The sequence below is a fragment of the Bos taurus genome, chromosome 17 (assembly GCF_002263795.3).
Source record: "Bos taurus isolate L1 Dominette 01449 registration number 42190680 breed Hereford chromosome 17, ARS-UCD2.0, whole genome shotgun sequence".
Taxonomy (NCBI): Eukaryota; Metazoa; Chordata; class Mammalia; order Artiodactyla; family Bovidae; genus Bos; species Bos taurus.
In genome coordinates, this window is record NC_037344.1 from 11,046,466 (window position 1) to 11,073,653 (window position 27,188).

Sequence of the window (27,188 nt, forward strand, 5' to 3'; positions counted from 1 at the left end):
CTATACTTGATAAAGGTTTGAGAAAGAACATAAAAAAAGAAAAGAGATGGAGAGATTGGAAAACATAAACTAAAGGAAATGGAAACACTGAATATGAAATAGGAAAAGTAAAACAAACTAGATAAAAGTGAAAGATCCTTGTATTTTTCAAAAAATTCCAAGATAATTCTAATATGCACCTGGATTTTAAAAAGTGATTACAAGTTTTTGAAATTTAGTAATTTTAATATTTTTTTCTAAAAAAAAACTATCCCTTTTTCTAAATGCCCTATGGAAATCTAATAACCAAGTGTGAGATACAAAATTTTAAATATATTTCTATAGGCTATAAGAGTAATATAAATTAATATAAATATATTATATTTAAATTATTAACGACATCATTCAAGATGCTCCTATTCTTATTTTATCTGCACTTGATAAAATATCCTCAGAAAATGTTAACATAGCTCTCACTATGATTATATATTTTTTTCTTTTCCTTTGTATTTCTTCTGAATTTGGCTTTATGTATCTTTGTTTCTTTGTTGTTAGGTGTCTAATGGTTTATGATGTCTATCTTATTTGTGAATTGTGTCTTGTCATTAAAAATATTCCTTTTTTTCATTTAAAAATAAATTATTTTAAAATAAAAAGCATTAAAACGGCTAAAAAGAGACAAAGCCTTTTTATCAAAAACTTTTAAGCATGTTTTAAGCACAGGGAGTATAGAAATACATTTTAAAGTATAGAAAATAGCAGTTTCCTCTCAAATTTTTATGATCATTTTTGATAGGGATTGTGTTTGACCTCAAAATGATTCTGAGGAATGGCACTTAATTTCTTATTTTAAGCATTTAAAGAGATAGATAGAGGAAAAGAGAAAAGAAGAAAGTTCAGTAAAAGTCAAAGGGACTAACTAATTCCACATTTTTTTCAGATGAAGTAAGTCTTATAAACACTAAACAATCTGAACTTTAAAATGCTTTCATTTGCTTAATAACACACTTTGCAATTATGTAAAAGCAAGAGCCAGAGAGGAAAGGAGATAATTATGGTGACTTGAGATGGCTAAGATTTAGCATTTTACTTTTTTTAAATTTTAATTAGTGTTTTCATGTCCAAGGGACTTAGATCAGTTGGCTATTGCAATCCCAATTATTTATCAAATTTGCACACTGGGTTGGAGGAGTGTTGTGGGAACTTCGACTCTCCAGAGAAAACTGAGGTCTGTAGGGGGAATCATAGATAAGGAGATTTAAAGCTGTAAGAAAGGAAAGCTGGTGTAGATTTGGGAAGGATTTCTTGCTCAATGATACAGCCACCACCAGCATGTAACCATGCTTTTAATGTGTTGTTTACCTACAAGTGACAAAGTCCACTCATTAATACATAGGTAAGGGCAGTTGCAGTTTCAAATCTGAAGGATTTGAGGAAAGTTGAAATGAAAAATGAATTAAAATTTCTTCTCAAAATGTTAAGTGATGACACTGATGGAAGAACTATACCGGTCTCTTACATTTCCCTATTTTCTAATAGAAATTGTCTGTGGAGCTGAAACTTGGAAGTTTGTGCTTTATCTAGATGTATGTATTTTTTTGTGGCTTTGTATAAGCATAATCTTTGGACAAATATTTGACTTTAGAAAGCAGCATTTAAAGACATTTGCTTCCTTTAAAAGGAGAAAAATCTGGAGGTATCATGCTCCTTAATTTTAAACTATACTAAAAAACTAGAGTAATCAAAAGAATATGGCACTGGCCTAAAAATGAATCAGGGATCAATGGAACAGAGTAGAGAGCCCAGAAATAAACATATGCTTATATAACAATTAATCTATGACAAAAAAGCAAGAATATACAGTGGCAAAGACAGCCTCATCAATAAATGGTGCTGGGAAAACTGAACAGCTACATACAAAAGAATGAAATGGGACCATTTTATTATACCATATACAAAAATAAACTAAATGGATTAAAGCTTGAATGCAAAACCTGACACCATAAAGCTTATAGAATAAAACAGAGGCAGTACACTCTTTGATATTGGTCTTAGCAGTATTTTCAGTTCAATTCAGTTGAGTCGTTCAGTCATGTCTGACTCTTTGTGACCCCATGGACTGCAGCACTCCAGGCTTCCCTGTCTGTCACCAACTTCCAGAGCTTGCTCAAACTTATGTCCATCAAGTTGGTGATGCCATCCAACCATCTCATCCTCTGTCGTCCCCTTTTCCTCCTGCCTTCATTCTTTCCCAGCATAAGGGCCTTTTCTAATGAGTTGGTTCTTCGCATCAGGTGGCCAAAGTATTGGAGTTGCAGCTTCAGCATCAGACATTCCAATGAATATTCAGGACTGATTTCTTTTAGGATTGACTGGTTTAATCTCCTTGCAGCCCAAAGGACTTTCAAGAGTCTTCTCCAACACCACAGTTCAAAAGCATCAATTCTTTAGCACTCAGCTTTCTTTATAGTCCAACTCTCATATGCATACATGACTACTCGAAAAAAATATACCTTTGATTAGACAGACCTTTGTCGACAAAATAATGTCTCTGCTTTTTAATATACTGTCTCTGTTGGTCATAGCTTTTCTTCCAAGGAGCAAGAGTCTTTTAATTTCATGACTGCAGTCACCATTTGCAGTGATTTTGGAGCCCCAAAAAAGAAAGTCTGTCATTGTTTCCATTGTTTCCCCATCTGTTTGCCACGAAGTGATGGGACCAGATGCCATGATCTATTTTTTGAATGTTGAGTTTTAAGCCAACTTTATCACTTTCCTCTTTCACCTTCATCAGGAGGCTCTTTAGTTCCTCTTCACTTTCTGCCATAAAGGTGGTGTCATCTGCATATCTGTTATTGATATTTCTCCCAGCAATCTTGATTCCAGCTTATGCTTCATCCAGTCCGGCATTTTCCACGATACACTGCATATAAGTCAAATAAGCAGCGTGACAGTATACAGCCTTGATGTACTCCTTTCCCAATTTGGAAACAGTCTATTGTTCCATATCTGGTTCTAACTGTTGCTTCTTGGCCTGCATACAGATATCTCAGGAGGCAGGTCAGGTGGTCTGGTAATGCCATCACTTAAAGAATTTTCTACAGTTTGCCTGTGATCCACACAGTCAAAGGCTTTGGCATAGTCAATAAAGCAGAAGTAGATGTTTTTATGGAATTCTCTTGCTTTTTCAATGATTCAGCAGATGTTGGCAGTTTGATGTCTGGTTCCTCTGCCTTTTCTAAATCCAGCTTGAACACCTGGAAGTTACTGATTCAAGTACTGTTGAAGCCTGGCTTGGAGAATTCTGAGCATTACTTTGCTAGTGTGTGAGATGAGTGTAATTGTGCAGTAGTTTGAACATTCTTTGGCATTGTCTTTCTTTGGGATTGGAATGAAAACTGACCTTTTCCAGTCCTGTGGCTACTGCTGAGTTTCCATATTTTCTGGCATTGAGTGCAGCACACTTCACAGCATCATCTTTTAGGATTTGAAGTAGCTCAACTGGAATTCTATCACCTCCACTAGCTTTGTTCATTGTGATGCTTCCTAAGGCCCACTTGACTTAGCATTCCAAGATATCTGGCTCTGGGTGAGTGATCAAACCATCATGGTTATCTGGATCATGAAGATCTTTTTTGTACAGTTCTTCTGTGTATTCTTGCTGCCTCTTCTTAATATCTTCTGCTTCTGTTAGGTCCATACCATTTCTGTCCTTTATTGTGCCCATCTTTTCAGGAAATGTTCCCTTGGTATCTCTCATTTTCTTGAGGAGATCTCTAGTCTTTCCCATTTCATTGTTTTCCTCTATTTCTTTGCACTGATCACTGAGGAAGGCTTTCTTATCTCTCCTTGCTATTCTTTGGAACTCTGGATTCAGATGAGTATATCTTTCCTTTTCTCCTTTGCCTTTAGCTTCTCTTCTTTTCTCAGTATTTTCAAGGCCTCCTCAGACAACCATTTTGCCTTTTTGTATTTATTTTTCTTGGGGATGACTTTGATCACTTCCTCCTGTACAATGTCTTGAACCTCCATCCATAATTCTTCAGGCACTCTGTCTATCAGATCTAATCCCTTGAATCTATTTGTCACTCCCACTGTATAATTGTAAGGGTTTTGATTTAGGTCATATCTGAATTGTCTAGCGGTTTTCCCTACTTGTCTTCAATTTAAGTCTGAATTTTGCAATAAGCAGTATTTTTTTCTGGGGGGGTATATCCTCAGATAAGGGAAACAGAAGCAAAATAGATAAATGGGACTACATCAAACTAAAAACCTTTTGCACAGTGAAGGAAAGCATCAATAAAACAAGAATTTAGACTACTGAATGGGAGAAGATATTTGTAAACAATATATCTGATAAAGAGTTAATGTACAAAATATATAAAGAATTAATACACCTGAATGTAAAAAAAATCCCAACCAAACAATCTGATTAAAAACTGGGTTTGCACGCATGATAAGTCATTTCAGCCATGTCCGACCCTTGCGACCCTGTGGATTGTAGCCTGCCAGGCTCCGCTGTCCCTGGGATTCTCCAGGCAAGAACACCAGAGTGGGTCCCGTGCCCTCCTCCAGGGGAACTTCCTGACCCAGGGATTGAACTCCATGTCTGTTAAGTCTTCTGCTTTGGTCGGTGGGTTCTTTACCACTAGCGCCACCTGGGAAGCCCCCAAAATTGGGCAGATGTTCTGACTAGACGTTTTTCCAAAGAAGACATACAGATGGCCAACAAATGGAAAGATGTTCAACATCACTAATCATCCAGGAAATGTAAATGAAAACCACCATTTTCACATCTGTCAAAATGGCTGTCATCAAAAAGTGAAACATAACAAATATTGTCAAGGATGTGGAGAAAAGGGAATCCCTGTATACTGTTGGTAGGAATATAAATTGGTTCAGCCATTATGGAAAACAGTATGGAAGTTCTTCAACAGTTAAAAATAGAACTACCATATGATGCAGCAATTCCTCTCCTAGGTATATATCTGGGGGGAAAAGACTAATTAGAAAAGATACATGCACCCCAATGTTCATAGCAGCATTATTTACAATAGCCAAGATATAGAAGCAACCTAGTGTCCATCAACAGATGATGGATAGAGAAGATGTATATTCAGTTCAGTTCAGTTCAGTCACTCAGTCGTGTCCGACTCTTTGCGACCCCATGAACTGTAGCACACCAGGCCTCCCTGTCCATCACCAACTCCCGGAGTTCGCTCAGACTCACGTCCATCCAGTCAGTGATGCCATCCAGCAATCTCATCCTCTGTCATCCCCTTCTCCTCCTGCCCCCAATCCCTCCCAGCATCAGAGTCTTTTCCAATGAGTCAACTCTTCGCATGACGTGGCCAAAGTACTGGAGTTTCAGCTTTAGCATCATTCCTTCCAAAGAAATCCCAGGGCTGATCTCCTTCAGAATGGACTGGTTGGATATCCTTGCAGTCCAAGGGACTCTCTAGAGTCTTCTCCAGCACCACAGTTCAAAAGCATCAATTCTTCAGTGCTCAGCTTTCTTCACAGTCCAACTCTCACAATCCATTCATGACCACAGGAAAAACCATAGCCTTGACTAGACGGACCTTTGTTGGCAAAGTAATGTCTCTGCTTTTCAATATGCTATCTAGATTGGTCATAACTTTTCTTCCAAGGAGTAAGCATCTTTTAATTTCATGGCTGCAATCACCATCTGCAGTGATTTGGGAGCCCCAGAAAATGAAGTCTGACACTGTTTCCACTGTTTCCCCATCTATTTGCCATGAAGTGATGGGACTGGATGCCATGATCTTCGTTTTCTGAATGTTGAGCTTTAAGCCAACTTTTTCACTCTCCACTTTCACTTTCATCAAGAGGCTTTTGAGTTCCTCTTCACTTTCTGCCATTAGGGTGGTGTCATCTGCATATCTGAGGTTATTGATATTTCTCCCGGCAATCTTGATGCCAGCTTGTGCTTCTTCCAGCCCAGCGTTTCTCATGATGTACTCTGCATAGAAGTTAAATGAGCAGGGTGACAATATATAGGCTTGACGTACTCCTTTTCCTATTTGGAACCAGTCTGCATATTACTCAACCATAAAAAAGAATGAAATACTGCCATTTGTGACAACATGAGTAGACCTAGAGAGTATTATGCTAGGTGAAGTAAGTCAGACAGAGAAAGACAAATACCATATGATCTCACGTATATGTAGAATCTAAAAAACAAAACAGAAACAGATAACAGAGAGCAAATTGGTAGTTACCAGAGAAGAAGAGGATGAAAGGATGGACAAAATAGGTGATGGGGATTCAGAAGTACAAATTTCAAGATATAAAATAAAGTCATGAAGATGTAATGTACAGCATAAGATATAGTCAATAATACTGTAACAATATTATATGGAGACAGATGATTATTAGACTTATTGTGGTGATCATATCGTAATGTATTTAAATGTCATATCATGATGTTATACACCTGAAACTAACATTAATATTGTACATTAACTATATTGCAATTTTTTAAGAAAGTAAATCTGTTAGAAATTTAAAATAAATATATAAGATGTAAAGACATTTACTTTCTCCAGATTCTTGAGGATATTAACACACTGCAGTAGAATAACCAATATTTTCCAATGCTTATTATTAGGTGCTTTATGTGTATAGTCCCCCGATCGTACTGAATCTGTGTGAAGTGTACTATTTGTTGTTGTTTAGTTACTAAGTCATGTCAGACTCTTTGTGACAGCTTGGACTGCAGCACGCCAGGCTTCCCTGTCCTTCACAATCTTCTGGAGCTTGCTCACACTCATGTCCATTGAGTTGGTGATGCTACCTTACCATCTCATCCTCTCTTTCTGGCTCTATTGCAATATAATTTAGGTATAATATTGTGTAGGTTTAAATTGCACAATGTGTTGGATTGATAGAATACTACAAAAGGACAATCACCATAGATTTAACATCTACACCATGTCACAATCACTGTTTCTTTTTTGTGGTGAGAACATGTAGAATCCACTCTTAGTAACTTTCAAGTATATGATATAATATTGTCGACTATAGTTACCGTGTTCTATATTAGATGCCCAGAACGTATTCTTCTTATAACTGAAAGTTTATACACTTTAATTAATATCTCCCTATCCCCAAAACCCCCAGCCAGTCCCTCACAGCCAGCATTCTACTCGATGTTTCTGTAAGTTTAGTTTTTTGATTCTATATATATGTGAGATTACACAGTACTAGTCTTTCTCTATCTGACTTATTTCACTTAGCATAATGTCCTCAAGATCCATCCATGTTGTTACAAATGGCAGGATTTCCTTTTTTCTCCTGGCTGAATTGTGGTTTTGACTTGTATTTCCCTGATAATTAGTAATATTTAATATTGTTTCATGCATCTGTTGGAGAAGGAAATGGCAACCCACTCCAGTGTTCTTGCCTGGAGAATCCCAGGGACGGGGGAGCCTGGTGGGCTGCCGTCTATGGGGTCGCACAGAGTCGGACACGACTGAAGCGACTTAGCAGCAGCATCTGTTGGCCATTTGTATGCTAGTACCATAGTGATTTGATTCTTACACCTTACAGTATAGATTGAAATCAGGAAATGCGAAACCACCAGCTTTGTTCTTCTTTCTCAGAAATGCTTTCGCTATTTGGGGTCTTTTGGGGGTCCCATAAAAATTTTTGGACTGTGTTTTAAATTTCTGTGAAAAGTTGCATTGGAATTTTCACAGGGATTGCACTGAATCTATAGAATATTTTAGGTAGTATGGGTATTTTAACAATATTCATTATTGGTTTCCATAAACACTGGATATCTTTACATTTATTTGTGTATTCTGTTACTTCTTGTATCGAAGTCTTATAGTTTTCAATGTATAGATCTTTAACTCCATGGTTCTATTTATTCCTATGCACTTTTAAATTGTTATTGTAAATGCAATTATCTTTCTTCTTTTTCAGATAGTTCACTGTTAGGAGATAGAAACACAACTGATTTTACATAAAGATTATATTCTACAACTTTACTAAATTCTCTTATCAGTTCTAACAGTTTTTCTGGTGAAGTGTTTAGGATTTCGTAGAGGGCTTCCCTGGTGGCTCAGATGGTAAGGAATCTGGCCGCAATGCAGGAGACCTGGGTTTGATCCCTGGGTTGGGAAGATACCCTGGAGAAGGAAATGGCAATTTGTACATGTAAGATCATATCATCTGCAAAGAGAAATGATTTTACTTCTTCCTTTCCGATTTGGTAACTTTTATTTCTTTTCTATTTCTAAATTGCTCTGGCTAAGATTTCCAGTACTACATTGCATAAAAATGGCAAGAGTGGGCGCCCTTGGCTTGCTCCTGATCTAGAAAACTTGTGACTTTTCACCATTAGTATGATGTTTGTCATATGTGGCTTTTATTATGTTGAGGTATGTTTCTTCTATACTCCATTTGTTGAGAGTTTTGATCATAAAAAGATGTTGAATTCTGTGAAATGCTCTCCTGCATCTATTGAAATGATCTTATGATTTTTGTCTTTCATTCTGTGAATGTGATGTATCACATTAATCTATCTGCTGTGTTGAACCTTCATTGCACCCCAGGGATAAATCTCACTTGATCGTGATGTGTGATCCTTTTCATGTGCTGTTGAATTCAGTTTGCTAGCATTTTGTTAAGAATTTTTGCATCTATATTCATCAGGGATGTTGGCCCGTATTTCTTTCAAAGCTCCGGGTCTTTACCGCTGCTTTGCTAGAGATATCTTCTCCGCATCTCTGAACAAAACCAGCTGTCTGCTTTAGTGACCCCACGGGAATGTTTACTGCTGAATTTTCTGCCTCTCTCTGATGGTGGCTGTATTTCTGGGTTTGTACTCTATCATGTGGAAAAGATAGAGGCAAATTAGACTTTCTTTAACTTGTGTCTGTTCTGTTTGGACAGTGTGTGGGAAGATACAAAGAAGAGCAGCTGTGGGTTTTGACCAGCAGCTGGAGGTTGTATGGATTAAGCAGGTTTTTTCTTTGCTAATTGGTAGGTTATTTCTTAAAAGCAATGCTCATGTCCAGGGAAGGACTTACCTAGTCATGGGCTAAAGGATAAAACGTTAAAGGTTAGGTAGAGCTTTCTGCTGCTGCTGCTACTAGGGAGAGGGCAATGGCACCCCACTCCAGTACTCTTGCCTGGAAAATCCCATGGGCGGAGGAGCCTGGTAGGCAGAGCTTTCTACCCCGCTTTAATTTTGCTGTCTCAAAAAGGTATTGCTTTGACTTTTAAAAGCTAGGGAGTTTTTAAGAAAATATAGTTTTTCAGACACTGCACTCATTCAGTTGGCCTGGGGCGATTGGAATGATAAGTTTAAAAACCACAAATAGCACTTATGATCCAGAGGAAGCAGGGCAGGAAAGTGAATTCGGAGTGGAAGGGAAGATCCGTTATATGTGTGAGAGCCTGCTGTCCTCTGTCAGAATGCTCCTAGGAAATGGTTCATACACGCAGGGTGCTTTATTTCTGTAACTGTAAGGGTCATGGAGGTTTGATGAAAGGCTAGCAGATGGATGCTGTGCCCTTTGTTGTGTGTGGTGTCCATGCTCAGTCGCATCCCCTCTTTGTGACCCCATGGACTGTAGCTCTCCAGGCTCCTCCGTCCATGGGGTTTTTCAGGCAAGAGTACGGGATTGGGTTGCCATTTCCTACTCCAGGGCTCCAGGGCATCTTCCCCACCCAGGGATTGAATCCGCGTCTCTTGTGTATCCTGCATTGGCAGGCGGATTCTTTACTTGCTGTACAAGTTGCTTCTCTGTTGTCCAGGGTGCATCCATACCCATCTAAATACCTCTCTCTGTTCTTTCCCTTCTGGGTTGTCTTTCTGCTGGGAGCACCACGGGATTCTAAATGGCAATGTTTGTTCAGAAGGAATTGGACTTGAAATAAGCTAAGAAAAACATTTTTTTTAAAATTGTAAAGCTCTATACATGTTTAGTGTATTATTATTACTACTACTAACAAAAATAGTAACTATTATTGCTGAATCTTGTGGACTCTCTGAGGGATGGAGTTGGCAACTTGGACATGGGAAGTAGAAGAGTCTGGCTGTGGCTGGTGGATAAGCCTTGGGTAAATGCCAACTATGTAAAATAAGTGGCCTTTGCTTATGTTCTAAAGCCCCATGAGGAAAACCTTTTGCTTTGTATCCTTTGGCAATATTTAAAAAAATTTTCCAGGACTTTTACTTTGAAAGTTTAGAGGCCTGGCATGCTGCGATTCATGGGGTTGCGAAGAGTCGGACACGACTGAACGACTGAACTGAACTGATAATCCCTCTAAAACCTATGCCTTACCAAATGCATTGTTTTTCTATCAGATTTCTTTATCTTTTTCCATATACATACATGTTTTACGCAGTTCTATTCATGGTACAGACACAATTTCTTCTATTGCTTCTAATCTTGCTCATTATAATGGCTACATAATATTTACTATTTTATTTGGTTCTTCTACGATTACTAGAGTCAGATTGTTTCCAAATTCTGCTGTCATAAATAACCCTGGGATTAATAAGATACCTTCATGTCAACAGTGCAAAGCTCTTGACTTCTCCCCTATTTGAATCCTTTTCTTTGTCCACACTTTCATGTATAGGATGATAGTTGCAAAAGATAGAGATATGTTTCCAGCCTGCAGATAACTACTGGAAGAATCATCTGTGCCTAGTTCACTCATCCTTAAAGTGGGGTTATAATAAGTGTTTACACAGTACATTTGTTAGATGTTAGCTCCCCTTGCTGCCCCTGCTGCTCTGTCACCACCACCACCCCCCTAATCACTACCACTGTTACTATTGCTATGTATTGCTTTTATTATCATTTAGGGGAAGACAGGCTTTATTTTAATGAAAGAAAACAGGTATTTTAATACAATTTTAATCATCAGATCGCTCACATAGATTCTTTGCTTTCTCCTTGTCTTTTTAGAAAAATATTTAATAGTATCTTATTATTTTATTTTTTGGCTGCGCCATGGCATACTGGATCTTAGTCCCCTGGCCGTGTCCCCTTCAGTGGAAGCACAGAGTCCTAACCACTGGACCACCAGGGAATTCTCTATTATTTTATTATTAATGTTATTATCATTTGCTTTCTCCTTGTATTTTCAAGATGATTTGTAGGCTATTTGGTTTTTGCCCTTCCTCCTCAGTATTAGATCTCTCCCCCTTAAAAGAATGCTTTCTTAATTTTCTCCTTTTCCTTCCCTTTTTTTAATGAAACTGTTTCTACCTGGGAATGTAAAATATATGAGTGTGTGTATGTATATATATATATATATATATATATATTATGTTTATATATAACCTTCATTTGTTGATGATAAAACTAATCTGAAGATGATAATGGAGTGCTGAGAAAAAGAGACACAATGATCTCAGATTCAAGTTCAGTGTCTATTAGGGACAGATGTCAAAGTCTGCCCTCTGGTGGCTGTGGGCTGCAGCTGTAGATCAGATTGACCAAGTCTGAAATGTGATCTTCCAGCAGGAGCTAAGCTGGTATATAACTAATGGGCCTTTAAAGCTCTTTTGTATTCATTGTAATGGTTCCTTATGTCAATCAAGACACCTTGCTTTCTTCCTTGCAAAATAATTGTCTTAGAGATTAATCCTTTGTCAGTTGTTTCATTTACTATTATTTTCTCCCATTCTGAGGGTTATCTTTTCACTTTTTTTATTGTTTCCTTTGCTGTGCAAAAGCTTTTAAGTTTAATTAGGTCCCACTTGTTTATTTTTGTTTTTATTTTCATTACTCTAGGAGGTGGGTCGTAGAGGATCTTGCTGCGGTTTATGTCATAGAGTGTTCTGCCTATGTTTTCCTCTATGAGTTTTATAGTTTCTGGTCTTACATTTAGCTCTTTAACCCATTTTGAGTTTATCTTTGTGTATGTTATTAGTAGATCCAAGGAGTCCATCCAGTCCATCCTAAAGGAAATCTTCAAGGAGATCCAACCAGTCCATCCTAAAGGAAATCAGTCCTGAATATTCATTGGAAGGACTGATGCTAAAGCTGAAACTCCAATACTTTGGCCACTTGATGTGAAGAACTGATTCATTTGAAAAAACTCTTATGCTGGGAGAAATTGAAGGCAGGAGGAGAAGGGGATGACAGAGGATCAGATGGTTGGATGGTATCACCGACTCGATGGACATGGGTATGGGTGAACTCTGGGAGTTGTCGATGGACAGGGAGGCCTGGTGTGCTGCAGTCCATGGAGTCGCAAAGAGCTGGACATGGCTGAGTGACTGGACTGAACTGAACTGATGTTGTTAGGAAGTTTTCCATTTCCATTCTTTTACACATAGGTGTCCAGATTTCCCAGCACCACTATTGACGAGAATTTCTTTTCTCCGTTGTATATCCTTGCCTCTTTTGTTAAAGATAAGGTGCGCATAGTTGTGTGGGTTTATCTCTGGGCTTTCTATCTTGTTCCATTGGTCTATATTTCTGCTTTGTGCCAGTACCATGCTGTCTTGATGACTGTAGCTTTAGACCAAAACAGACAGTTCACCAAAGAAGACATACAGATAGCTAATAAACACATGAAAAGATGCTCAACATCGCTCATTATTAGACAAATGCAAATCAAAACTACAATGAGGTATCACCTCACACCAGTCAAAATGACCATCATCCAAAAAAAAAAAAATCTGCAAACAATAAATGCTGGAGAGGGTGTGCAGAAAAGGGAATGCTCTTGCACTGTTGGTGGGAATGTAAATTGATACAGCCACTATGGAAGACAGTATGGAGATTCCTTAAAAAACTAGAAATAAAACTACCGTGTGACCCAACAATCCCACTGCTGGGCATATACCCTGAATTGAATTAAATTGAAGTCGCTTAGTCGTGTCTGATTCTTTGTGACCCCGTGGACTGTAGCCCACCAGGCTCCTCTGTCCATGGGATTCTCCAGGAAAGAATACTGGAGTGGGTTGCCATTTCCTTCTCCAGGGGATCTTCCTGACCCAGAGATTGAACCCAGGTCTATACCCTGAGAACCACAATTGAAAAAAACACAGGTACCCCGGTGTTCATTGCAGCACTATTTAGCTAGAACAATGAAGCAACCTAGATGTCCATTGGCAGATGAATGGATAAAGCAGCTGTGGTGCATACATTCAATGGAATATTACTCAACCATTTGACTAAGTTCTGATGAGGTAGATGAACCAGAGCCTATTATACAGAGTGAAGTAAGTCAGAAAGAGAAAAACAAGTATTGTATATTAATACATATAGAATCAATGTATTAATTAATTAATACATAATAGAATCTAGGAAAATGGTTACTGATGAACCTCTTTGCCACGCAGCAGTGGAGATACAGAAGTAGAGAACAGGCCTGTGGATACAGAGAGGAAGGAGAGGGTGGGACAAGTGGAGAGAGCAGCATGGAAACATCTACATTACCTTATGTAACATTGGTAGCCAGTGGGAATTTTCTGTATGACTCGGGGAGCTGAAACCGGAACTCTGTGACAACCTAGAGGGGTGGGATTGGTGGGAGGGAGGTTCAACAGGGAGGGGACATATGTCTACCTGTGGCTGATTCATATTGATGTATGGCATAAACCCACACAAGATTCTGAAGCAATTATCCTTTAAAAATAAACAAATTAGAAAAGAATTACCTTAAAACTGTGTTGCTAGAATATAGGACTTTAAGTAAATGTTGCAAGAATCATAGTCTTCAAAACACATTTTTTTAAAACCACTAATCACCATTACCACTACCACCACCTGAGAAATATAAGACCTACAAGACCTTTTAGAACTGACACCCAAAAAGATGTCCTTTTCATTATAGGGGACTGGAATGCAAAAGTAGGAAGGCAAGAAACACCTGGAGTAACAGGCAAATTTGGCCTTGGAATACAGAATGAAGCAGGGCAAAGACTAATAGAGTTTTGCCAAGAAAATGCACTGATCACAGCAAACCCTCTTCCAACAACACAAGAGAAGACTCTACACGTGGGCATCACTAGATGGTCAACACCGAAATCAGATTGATTATATTCTTTGCAGCCAAAGATGGAGAAGCTCTATACATTCAGCAAAAACAAGACAAGGAGCTGACTGTGTTTCAGACCATGAACTCCTTATTACCAAATTCAGACTTAAATTGAAGAAAGTAGGGAAAACCACTAGACCATTCAGGTATGACCTAAATTAAATCCCTTATGATTATACAGTGGAAGTGAGAAATAGATTTAAGGGCCTAGATCTGATAGATAGAGTGCCTGATGAACTATGGAATGAGTTTCATGACATTGTACAGGAGACAGGGATCAAGACCATCCCCATGGGAAAAGAAATGCAAAAAAGCAAAATGGCTGTCTGGGGAGGCCTTACAAATAGCCATGAAAAGAAGAGAAGCGAAAAGCAAAGGAGAAAAGGAAAGATATAAGCATCTGAATGCAGAGTTCCAAAGAATAGCAAGGAGAGATAAGAAAGCCTTCTTCAGCGATCAATGCAAAGAAATAGAGGAAAACAATAAAATGGGAAAGACTAGAGATCTCTTCAAGAAAATTAGAGATACCAAGGGAACATTTAATGCAAAGATGGGCTCGATAAAGGACAGAAATGGTATGGACCTAACAGAAGCAGAAGATATTAAGAGGTGGCAAGAATACACAGAAGAACTGTACAAAAAAGATCTTCATGACCCAGATAATCACGATGGTGTGATCACTGACCTAGAGCCAGACATCCTGGAATGTGAAGTCAAGTGGGCCTTAGAAAGCATCACTACGAACAAAGCTAGTGGAGGTGATGGAATTCCAGTTGAGCTATTCCAAATCCTGAAAGATGACGCTGTGAAAGTGTTGCACTCAATATGCCAGCAAATTTGGAAAACTCAGCAGTGGCCACAGGACTGGAAAAGGTCAGTTTTCATTCCAATCCCAAAGAAAGGCAATGCCAAAGAATGTTCAAACTACTGCACAATTGCACTCATCTCACATGCTAGTAAAGTACTGCTCAAAATTTTCCAAGCCAGGCTTCAACAATATGTGAACCGTGAACTTCCTCATGTTCAAGCTGGTTTTAGAAAAAGCAGAGGAACCAGAGCTCAAATTGGCAACATCCGCTGGATCATGGAAAAAGCAAGAGAGTTCCAGAAAAACATCTATATCTGCTTTATTGACTATGCCAAAGCCTTTGACTGTGTGGATCACAATAAACTGTGGAAAATTCTGAAAGAGATGGGAATACCAGACCACCTGACCTGCCTCTTGAGAAATCTGTATGCAGGTCAGGAAGCAACAGTTAGAACTGGACATGGAACAACAGACTGGTTCCAAATAGGAAAAGGAGTTCATCAAGGCTGTATATTGTCACCCTGCTTATTTAACTTCTATGCAGAGTACCTCATGAGAAATGCTGGGCTGGAAGAAGCACAAGCTGGACTCAAGATTGCCGGGAGAAATATCAATAACCTCAGATATGCAGATGACACCACCCTTATGGCAGAAAGTGAAGAGGAACTCCAAAGCCTCTTGATGAAAGTGGAAGTGGAGAGTGAAAAAGTTGGCTTAAAGCTCAACATTCAGAAAACGAAGATCATGGCATTTGGTCCCATCACTTCATGGGAAATAGATGGGGAAACAGTGGAAACAGTGTCAGACTTTATTTTGGGGGGTTCCAAAATCACTGCAGATGGTGACTGCAGCCATGAAATTAAAAGACGCTTACTCCTTGGAAGGAAAGTTATGACCAACCTAGATAGCATATTCAAAAGCAGAGACATTACTTTGCCAACAAAGGTCCATCTAGTCAAGGCTATGGTTTTTCCTATGGTCATGTATGGATGTGAGAGTTGGACTGTGAAGAAGGCTGAGCGCTGAAGAATTGATGCTTTTGAACTGTGGTGTTGGAGAAGACTCTAGAGACTCCCTTGGACTGCAAGGAGATCCAACCAGTCCATTCTGAAGGAGATCAGCCCTGGGATTTCTTTGGAGGCAATGATGCTAAAGCTAAATTCCAGTACTTTGGCCACCTCATGCGAAGAGTTGACTCATTGGAAAAGACTCTGATGCTGGGAGGGATTGGGGGCAGGAGAAGAAAGGGATGACAGAGGATGAGATGGCTGGATGGCATCACTGACTCGATGGACATGAGTCTGGGTGATCTCCGGGAGTTGGTGATGGACAGGGAGGCCTGGCGTGCTGCGATTCATGGGGTCACAAAGAGTCAGACACGACTGAGTGATTGAACTGATAGATAGATAGATATAGATATTTCAAGGGGGAAAATGAATTGTTATATATTATAAAAAGGGAACTGCAGGGGATTAAAATTCTATTATTCTTAATGTTCAAAATATCTTTAGATCAAGATTATCTTGTTTCCTAATCAAATATTGTCAAACTTTTTACCTTCCAGGATTTAGTTTTTTTTTAAGTAAGCTAAAAATCTCAAAAATTATTTCTATGTTATTTATTTATCATATAATTAAAATAGAGTAATATGAATGAAGATAAAAGATTAGATTTAAGAAGTCACATATAGTTTGTGAAAATATGCTTAGGATATTTTTATGCCATAAATTCTTATTAAAAATAATGTGGATGTAGTGTCTTTTTGTTAATGCTTGAAAATAAAGGTTTATGTTACTTTTTAATTATTTTGCCTTTAGAAAAATCTCAGTTTTTAAGGTGATTGAATTGACAGGCCACAACTAATAGTTAACAATTTGATACTGTATGTTTGTACTGGTGCACCAAAACTAGTTAGAAAATGAAGAATTTAGTTAACCTTAGCTACTGGTTTAATTAACACAAAATTATAGAATTTGATGCAGTTGACATTGAAAATGGTAGGTTCTTCCATGATCTCTAGATATATGACACACTTTTTTGGTCCCAACCCTAAGTAGGTGCCAGTGTCCATCTTATTGTCTGCAGTCGGGAAGGGACTATTTGTAATGACAGTGTAGTGTTAGTTGCTCAGTCATGTCCTATCTGGGATCCCACAGACTGTAGCCCTCTAGGCTCCTCTGTCCATGGGATTCTCCAGGAGAGAATACTGGAGTGGTTTGCCATTCCCTTTTCCAGGGGTCCTTGACCCAGGGGTCTCCTGCATTGTAGGCAGATTCTTTACTATCTGAGCTACAGGGAAGTCCATTAGTAATGACATGTGCTTAGCAAATTGGTTCATCAACCCTCACCAGCATTTGTACCCGTGACCTTGACTTTGAACAAGCAGGATTAATGCCTTCCTGCTAATATAGGCTCTAAATTTGAGTGTGTCTCTCAACCTTTAAATACCAAATTTTAAAAGCCAAAATTTATTTTCTAAAAGCTTACTAATGATTTCTGTTATTTGAATGTGTTTATTCTAATTATATATTTTAATGATAGGGCATTTTATATTTTCGTGCAAAAAAGTTCAGAAAATACCAAAATATGTCAAGAGGACAGTAATATTCCATTTTAAAAGTATTTCGAGAGGGAATTTCCTGGTGATATAGTGGCTAGGATTCAGTGCTTTCATTGCTGTGACCCGGATTCAATCCCTTGTTGGGGAACTGAGATCCCAGAAGCTGTGCAACACAGCCAAAAAAAATTTTTTTTTGACATTACTACAATATAGTTGATTTGATGGTCCTAGATTTTCTTATTATTCAGTTCAGTTCAGTTGCTCAGTCATGTCCTATTCTCTGCGACCCCATGGACTGCAGCACGCCAGGCTTACCTGTCCATCACCAGCTCCTGGAGCTTGCTCAAACTCATGTCCATTGAGTAGGTGATATAATCCAACCATCTCATCCTCTGATGTGCCCTTTTCCTCCTGCCTTCAATCTTTCCCCAGCATCAGGGTCTTTTCCAGTGAGTCAGTTCTTCACATCAGGTGGCCAAAATATTGGAGCTTCAGCTTCAGCATCAGTCCTTCCAGTGAATATTCAGGACTGATTTCCTTTAGGATTGAATGGTTTGATCTCCTTGCAGTCCAAGGGACTCTCGAGAGTCTTCTCCAACAATTAATTAGCATATATAAACGACTAATATTTACTGCAAGTGACTCTGTGCCAGGCACTTTTTCAGTCTTTACACTCACACATTGCATCATATAATGCTTACAACAATAGAATGAGGTAGGTACAGTTGTTCGCTCTTTCATGCTGTTCTGCAGTTTCAGTTACCTGTGGTCAATCCAATCCAAAAATATTGAATAGAAAATTCCAGACATAAAGAATTCATACGTTTTAAACTGTGTCATTCTGAGTAGCGTGATGAAATCATGTGATTTAGGGACAAGCACTGGGGTGGAACTCATCCCTTCGTCCAGTGTACCCAGGCTATATACGCAACCTACCCATCAATTTCGGAAAAAACATAGAAGGATTCTATACTATCCACAGTGCTTCCCAGATGGGGCTAGTGGTAAAGAATTTGCCTGCCTGCCAGTTCAGGAGATGCAACAGGCACAGGTTTGATCCCTGGGTTGGGAAGTTTCCCCTGGAGAAGGAAGTGGCAGCCCACTCCACTCCAGTATTCTTGCCTGGAAAATCCCATAGAATGAGGAGCCCGGCGATCTATAGTCCATGGAGTTGCCAAGAGTAGGACACAGCTGAGGACGAGCACTTTTATACACTTTCATACAATCCACGGTTTCAGGCATCCTCTTGGGTCTTCGAATATCCTTTGTGGATAAGGAGGAGCCATTGTATTATGATGATGATCCACAGTTTTATAGATGAAAAAAAAAAAAAAGCTACAGGAAAGTTGCCCCAGATGACAGAGTAAATGGTTGAGTGATGCTGAATCCAGGTCACCTGACTATAAAGCCCATCTCTTACAACAAAATACAATTTAAAATTATAAGATCTGCATGTAGAATAGTATTCTGCCCATGGGCCATGTCTTAAAATACCAGACAGGTGAGACAGATTAAATTAGTTGAACCAGGACTTCCCTCAAGGTCAGTGGTTAAGACTTCGCCTTTCAATCGATGGGGTGTGGGTTCACTCCCCGGCCAGGGGGCTAAGATCCCACATGCCTCATGGCCACAGAAACAGAATACAAAGAACAGACGCAATATTGTAATAAATTCAATAAAGACTTTAAAGAAAAAGTAAATCAGTTGAGATAAATTGCAAGATACTCTATACTATTAGTAAATTTTACTAGTATATAATTTATTTAAAGCAAATCAGAAACATATACATATTTTGACAATATATGGTCCACATCATTTCTTTCATACTGTAATCTATCTGGGGTAATTTGAAGAGCTAGGAATTGATTTACAGAAGGAATTTCTTTTTTATTTAAACCTTATTCTAGTTCCAGTCTTTTCAGTTGACTGAACTTTAAAAAAAAAAAATCACCATCAGCCATTTTCTATTTCTGCTAAAAATTAATTGCTCTTCTGGAAAGTGGTTTCCTTTTCTTCTCGTTCCTGCTGCCTTTTCCCTAGAATGCACATCCAAATTCCCACCCCCATCCCGCCAGTCCTGTGGGAAGGAACAAGAGGAGAAGGCAGCCACCGCAGGGACCCGTGAGCATTCCAGGCAAGGGGAGATTTAGGAAGGACAGGAGAGGCTCCTTCTGATCTGGCATAGCATCACAGGCGAGAACGCGTTTATCCCCCGGAGTCTGCAGGCTGTCAGTGAGCTGGGATCACTCTTCCTGAGTGACAAGCCCAGGGAGCCCCATCTCCCAGCTGACCTGGCTGCGTACCTGCCTCCGGAGCAGCCAGGAGCAGCCTTCTGCCTGCCAGCCACAGCGCAGAGCTCCAGGGCGCCAGGGCTGCAGCTCGCATCCTCAGAGGAGCAAGGGACGTGGCGGTTAGGAAGAGCGGGGACACAATCAATGGGGTTCAGCTTGCGGGATCTCCTGTGACGGATGACAAAGGGTGACGCTGGTAGGGCAGCGTCTCCTCTCTGATGTCCTAAATCTCGCCCCTCCTTCAGAACAGAGTCCAGCTGCCTGCTGTCTGTTCAAACTAACGCTTGCAATGCCCGGTCACAAGCTGACCTCAGCTGTTCCACCTGAGTGGCTGGAAGCAGTAACCGGTTATTTCATTGATTCAGCAAATACTTATTTGATGCCTCCTGTGTGCCATAGAGGGTTACAGATACTGGCAATTTAATGCTGTTCAGAAAATTGTTTCAGATGCTGGGGGTATAATGTGTTCAGTAATCGCTCCAGCTACCAGGGAGGTAAAGCTCTCCTGGAGCTGATAGTTCATAGAAAATGGTCTTTTTCATCTTGTCCCCGACTGCCTCCCCTGCCCAACATACAGTTAGCATGGGGTCTGTTACATAGAATAGGCACCCTTGGTTCACTGAAATAAATCCAAGCAGCGATAAGCACACTTGGTTTACTGATATGAGTCGAAGCAGTGAAAGGTACCAGGGCAGAGAGGAGTCAGAAAGGATCAGAAGTCAAGCGTTCCACCTGATGAATCACGTCACCTCACTGTTTCCAGTTTCTGAGCTGTGCTGAGATGCACTTACCTCCCACCTGGCTGCCCCGTCAACCTGCAGTGACTTCTCCATTAGGGTTTTAGGTGAGCCTCTCCCTTTGGCTCCTTGGGCCTGTCTTCAGAACCTGACGGATGCTACAGGGGCTGGGAGCCGACTGTGAAAAGCTGGAGAGGTCTGTGGTCCAGTGGAGAAGGATTGGATTGAGAATACCCAGGAAAGAGAAAGTCAGGGTAAATAGTTAAAAGTAACCATCCCAATTGTAAAGGGCTTTCCTTGTGGCAATGAGAAATGTGGATGTTTTCTCTTCTGCTTTTGCCAAGGGCAACCTCGGAAGTAAATTCCTCCAGACCCAGAGGCTATTCCTGGTAGTTGGAAAGTGGTCCAGGGATGAAGATGAGCGTGTCTGCTATAGCAAAAGACAGAGCTCTTGGTCCAGGAGGGCTTCCCCCTCCACACCTGATGTGTGGCTGCGCCCTCTGTATTCTGCCCCAGTGGCCAAGTTCTAGAATGGCTGCAGAATCCAGGGCTCCAAAGGGCACGTCCAAGACCTGGGCCTGTGGCCTGGATGGGTCTTCCACTGGATACCCAAAGCAGTTCCTGCTCAGAATCTTTGGGTTACCCTAAACTCTCCAGTGAGTGAATTTTTGCCTGTTTTGGTGGTAGTGTTTACTCTGTGGTTATTTCAGAAATGTGGGCTCAGGAGCATTCTAAGAATGAAACAAAGTTGGGACCCATTTTTCTCCATTAGTGACAAAACTACCTGAGGATATTTAAATGTCTGTTGTTACTGTCTCCTCTGAGAGGTTGAGAGCTCCTCATTTGGGGTCCTGTTTGGTCCAGCTGATTAGGTCTAATGAGGTTCAAAGAGCTTGTGCTGCTGGAAAGCCACTGGAATGTAACTGAAAGTGGGGTCTGGCTGCTCAACACTCAAAGGCCAATAAAGAGGCAAGGCTGGTGGAGGGGAATGTTTGCTTTATTTTGGATGCCAGTTGGTGGGGCGGGGGAGGAGGGTGTGCTCTTGTCTAAAAGGCAGGGACTGCACAACAGGTCTGACAGTCATCTTGAAATTGGTCATTGGTGGTCTGACCAGCATAATGACTAAACTATTATTATTTGGCCTCCTCTGACTATTGGTTTCTGCATTTTCTCATTTCTCTGATTAAACTTGTTCTTTGGCTAAAGTTTTTCCAAGGCAGGCAGAGGACATGGGGGACAAGGACCATATAGTCCTGCTCCATTTCAAGAATACATTGAATGACCTTTCCTAGCTGGGGACACATGATGGCATGTGAGCAGATTAAATGAGCTGCACTTGTGACTCAGAATTTAGGTAGATCTTACCAAACTACAGGACTAAGGGAGAGTGATTTTTAAAAAATCAGATTTATATAGTCTGGCTCTGGGAAAAATTATAAAAATGAAAGAAAGTAAAAGTGAAGTCTCTCAGTCATGTCCGACTCTTTGTGACATCATGGACTGTAGCCCACCAGGCTCCTCCATCCATGGAATTTTTCCAGGCAAGAGTACTGGAGTGGGTTGCCATTTCCTTCTCCAAGGGATCTTCCTGACCCAGGGATTGAACCTGGGTCTCCTGAATTGTAGGCAGATGCTTTTACTGTCTGAGCCACCAAGGAAGTAATTTTTTAAATTAATAGATTTACCTTTTAGAGCAGTTTTAGCTTTACAGAACTATCAGGTAGGATATACAGGTAGAGTATTTCCTTATAGTCTGTCTTCCCTGAATATATTTGTCACAACTGATAAACCAATATTGATTCATTATTAACTAAAGCCCTAGGAGAAGGCAATGGCACCCCACTCCAGTACTCTTGCCTGGAAAATCCCATGGGTGGACAAGCCTGGTGGGCTGCAGTCCATGGGGTCGCTACAAGTTGGACACGACTGAGCGACTTCACTTCACTTTCACTTTGGTTGGTTTTAGGGCTCACTGTGTGTGTGTGTGTTTAAAAGTTTTAGGTACACAGCATTGTATTGGGTTGGCCAAAAAGTTCATTAGGGCTTTCCTGTAAGATCTTATTGGATCTTATTGGAATTTTTGGCCAACCCAATATTTTGACAGGGCTTCCAGATGGCGCAGGGGTAAACAATTGCATACCAGTGCAAGAGACGTAAGAGACGCAGGTTCTATCCCTGGGCTGGGAGGATCTCCTGGAGTAGGAAATGGCAACCCTGTCCAGTACTCTCTCCAGGAAAATTCCATGAACAGATGAGCCTAATGGGCTACAGTCCGTGGGGTCACGAAGAGTTGGAAACCACTGAGCGACCACATCTGGATAAACGAGAGCGATCACCCCCAAAGTCTAGGCATCATCCATTGCTACACAGTTGACCCCTCCACCCATTTCACCCACCCCTGCATCACCTTACCCTCTGGTAACCACTGATCTGTTCTCTATCTATGAGCTTGTTTTTATTTTGTGTGTTGTTTGGATTCCACATATGAGTGAAATCTTACTGTAGTTGTCTTTCTCCTTTTGACTTATCTCATTTAGCATAATACCTTCAAGACCTTCCTTCCATGTTACAAATGGCAGGATTTCTGGAAAGAGTTAAAGTTTGTCTCTTCTCCCCTTGTGGGTCTTTTACTTGCTTTGCCAACATAAAGTTCAGGGGTGTGTGTGTGTGTGTCTGTGTGAATGCATGTGTGAGTCTGTGCGTGTGTCTGCTGGTGGGTTCAGCCCAGTCTTCCAAAAGTGATAATTACTGATACCTTTAATGTGTCGCTGGTGAAGCATTCTAAATTCCTTACCTAACAATGGTTTCATACACATAGACAGTGTTGTTTGTATAAGAAGTGTGTGTCTGTTTTCCCTCACTTAGGTCATATCTTTTTAAGAGTCCTCAACTCTGCTATGTCTTGGTTTAATTTAGTCTTCTTTCAAATTTCTTTACTAAATGACAGTCAGCAGCACTTCTAACCCTTTATAAAAAGAAAACATCCAAGTAATGCCCAAGGGAAAATAGTGACCAGGGTACAAGGTCAAAGGGGAAATAATTCTGTTTATATTGAACCCTCAAGATCGGTTGAATGACCAGAGGTGACCATTGTATAACTCACAACCAAGGGGGACAAGGAAAAGTCAGCTAGGGTAAATATCATGCTTATCTTAAACTATCATGCTTTCTTTCTTAAACTATCATGCTCTCTTAAAGAAATGTTTAAATCCTGACAAAGTATGATTAATTTTAAAATATCCACAAAACTTATAGGCAAATAACAGAAATATTTCAAAAATTGCTCTGCTGCTGCTGCTGTTGCTAAGTTGCTTCAGTCGTGTCCGACTCTGTGCGACCCCATAGACGGCAGCCCATCAGGCTCCCCCGTCCCTGGGATTCTCCAGGCAAGAACACTAGAGTGGGTTGCCATTTCCTTCTCCAGTGCATGAAAGTGAAAAGTGAAAAGTGAAAGTGAAGTCGCTCTGACTCTTCGAAACCCCATGGACTGCAGCCTATCAGGCTCCTCCATCCATGGGATTTTCCAGGCAAGAGTACTGGAGTGGTGTGCCATTGCCTTCCTGGAAAAATTTCTCTATAATCTCCTATATGTATGTATCTACCTAACTGCCTATCTATTGTTTCTCTATGATAGCAATGATGTAAATTGGTTTTCCTCAAACTGTATTCCATCTGCAAGATGCTCAGGGCAAAATGGTTCCATAGTGAATAAGTGTGGGCATCACCATCTGCTTTCTATATGCCTCTCATTCAAAGATTCAAAGGGCTGTCTTAGAGAATTCTGGGAACTGCAGTTAGCAAACCTACCAAACTTTATTCAGTCTAATGTTTGCCCAATTTACTTAAATCCAATTACTCTTTTTTCAACAACACCTGCTTTGCTTTCTTCTTTTTGACAAATGAAAGAAAATAGACAAATCTGTTTTAATGGGGAGCTAAACTTTATGAAAATTGATACACCAAAAATTTTAAATATCAACTTTTTAAAGAAATCTTAACAGATCAATAATTATGAAATGAAAATTTCCACTTATCAGAAAGTTGCTTACAGGCTCCTAGGTTACATATTTATGTGGTTAATTTATAGAAATCTTTAAGGACCTAATATTTCTTATACTGTGTATTAAAATAATAAATCATTCTGGAGCATACAATCTGATAGACAATATCCTCACTATAAACACCCAGAAAAGATTTCCCTTTTCTTCCCCTCACTCCCCAACCAAAGAAAATCTCAGAACAATTGTTGGGAATGTATATATAAAATATCTTAAGTGATAGTGAATCATATTCCTTGGTATATTTAAGAAGAAATCCAATGTAATTAACTCATGTTAGCCAGGAATGTAAGGGTAGTTTATTTATTAGGATATCTATTAACATAGTTAATATAATTATTTCAAAAAGTTAATAATGATATGATTATTGAGAAAGCTTTTGAAAGCCCATGGTAAAATGAAACCTCTGATTCTGCATAAAATTGTCTGTGATCTCAGACTTGAAGAATAATTTGTTAACAAGATAATTAGGCCCCACCTCAAAGCCATTGCCAACATTTTATTTAACAGTGAAAAACTACAGTCATTTCTTTTAACATCAAAAATGGGATAAGTATGTCATTATCACTAACATTTATATTTCAAACCAATAAAAGATATAAAGCAAAAACAGGAGGTTTAGCAATAAAAATTATAATTAAAATGCAAAATTAGTGTTATTTTAAGATAATATAAATTAGTCTAGAAAACCAAAGGAAGTAATAAAAAAAAAAAATTCCAATAGTTCAGATAACTGGTGGGTATACAGTAAATGTAGAGAAAAAAACAGTTTTCTCTAAATACCTAAATACCCTATTAGCTGAAGAGCTCATTAACAGTATTAACAACAGCAACAAAATAAGATAAATCCCATATAAAGGAAATTTTAAATATGTATTGAGTAATTTTCTTTCCCATAAATAGTGACTCCAGCAAATGAAGATGTGATTGGTTCTTAAAGAGTAGACTTATTCAAATAAGGATATTGATTCTTCCCTACTAATTTAAAGTATTAATGAATTCTAATTAAAAATTCAGTGTTGCTTTAACTTGGACAAACTTCTGATTTTAATTTGGAAAACTAAACAGATAAGGAAGAGCTAAACTATTTTGAAGATGAAAAATAATGCCTAATAAAAGGATTTTACTGTACTGGAATAGATAAGCAGATGAATGGAAAAATCTGTTCATTTAAAAAAATTGTATATTGAAGAATAGTTGTGCTATTACAGGAAATTATTAGGATTAAATACAGGAAATTGTTAGGGTCACATAAATGAAACTATTTTAAATGGGTTTTCAAAAATTGTATAACTTTACATAACCTTAATTTTGTTCACATATATTGTGAGTGTCTGAAATTGGAGTTTTATATGCCACATTCTCACACTCATTTAAACATGAAACCTTTTTTTGTAACCAGAGCATCGCTGGAACCATTGTTTCTTGAAATGTCATTTGCAGAAGGCTGGCAAAAACCATCTGGAGACTGAAAATATTTGTTAGATAAGAAAGCCTCTCTTCCTCCCTGCACGAATCTATAAATGTATCTCCTTACTGAGTGCTTCCTGCTAACCTCTGTATATGTCCCTCTCAGTCTAGAACAACAACTTCCTCTGTCTCACAATTTCTGCCATTAGCAGAATGCCCAGCCTCCTCTTTGTGCCATTAATACTCTTTGGTCACACTGGGAGAGTGGATAACAGCATTTACCATTTAGATCTTATTTTTGATTATTAGTTGTACAATGTACCATGTGAAGAACATATGAACATAATTAGCATTAGAATGTAAATAGCATTTGAATATAAGTTCACAAGAAATATCCTTTTGTAAAAATGTTTTATTTATTTCTTTGACTGCACCAGGTCTTAGATACAGCACATGGGATCTTTAGTTGCACATGTGGGATCTAGTTCCCTGACTAGAGATTGAACCTGGGCACCCCTGCATTGGGAGCATGGAGTCTTAGTCATTGGACCACCAGCGAAGTCCCACAAGAGTTATTCTTAACCTAAGTGTGTGTGTGTGTGTGTGTGTGTGTGTGTGTGTATTTATAATGTGTGTGTGTATATATATATAGAAAGAGAGAGAGAGGGAGAGAGAGTTTGCAAGCTGGGTCTATGGAGAAGGTTGCTGCTGCTGCTGCTGCTGCTAAGTCGCTTCAGTCGTGTCCGACTCTGTGTGACCCCAGAGACAGCAGCCCACCAGGCTCCCCCGTCCCTGGGATTCTCCAGGCAAGAACACTGGAGTGGGTTGCCATTTCCTTCTCCAGTGCATGAAAGTGAAAAGTGAAAGTGAAGTCGCTCAGTCGTGTCAGACTGGTAGCGACCCCATGGACTGCAGCCTACCAGGCTCCTCCATCCATGGGATTTTCCAGGCAAGAGTACTGGAGTGGGGTGATGGAGAAGGTTAGTTCATTCTAAATAAGCATGGTTTATTAGGAGGGTCCTGAGAATAGCCAATAAGTCTGTGAGTTTGGGATCCCCTACTGCTGCTGCTGCCAAGTCGCTTCAGTTGTGTCTGACTCTGTGCGACCCCATAGACAGCAGCCCACAAGGCTCTGCCATCCCTGGGATTCTCCAGGCAAGAACACTGGAGTGGGTTGCCATTTCCTTCTCCAATGCATGAAAGTGAAAAGTGAAAGTGAAGTCGCTCAGTCATGTCAGACTGGTAGCGACCCCATGGACTGCAGCCCACCAGGCTCCTCCGTCCATGGGATTTTCCAGGCAAGAG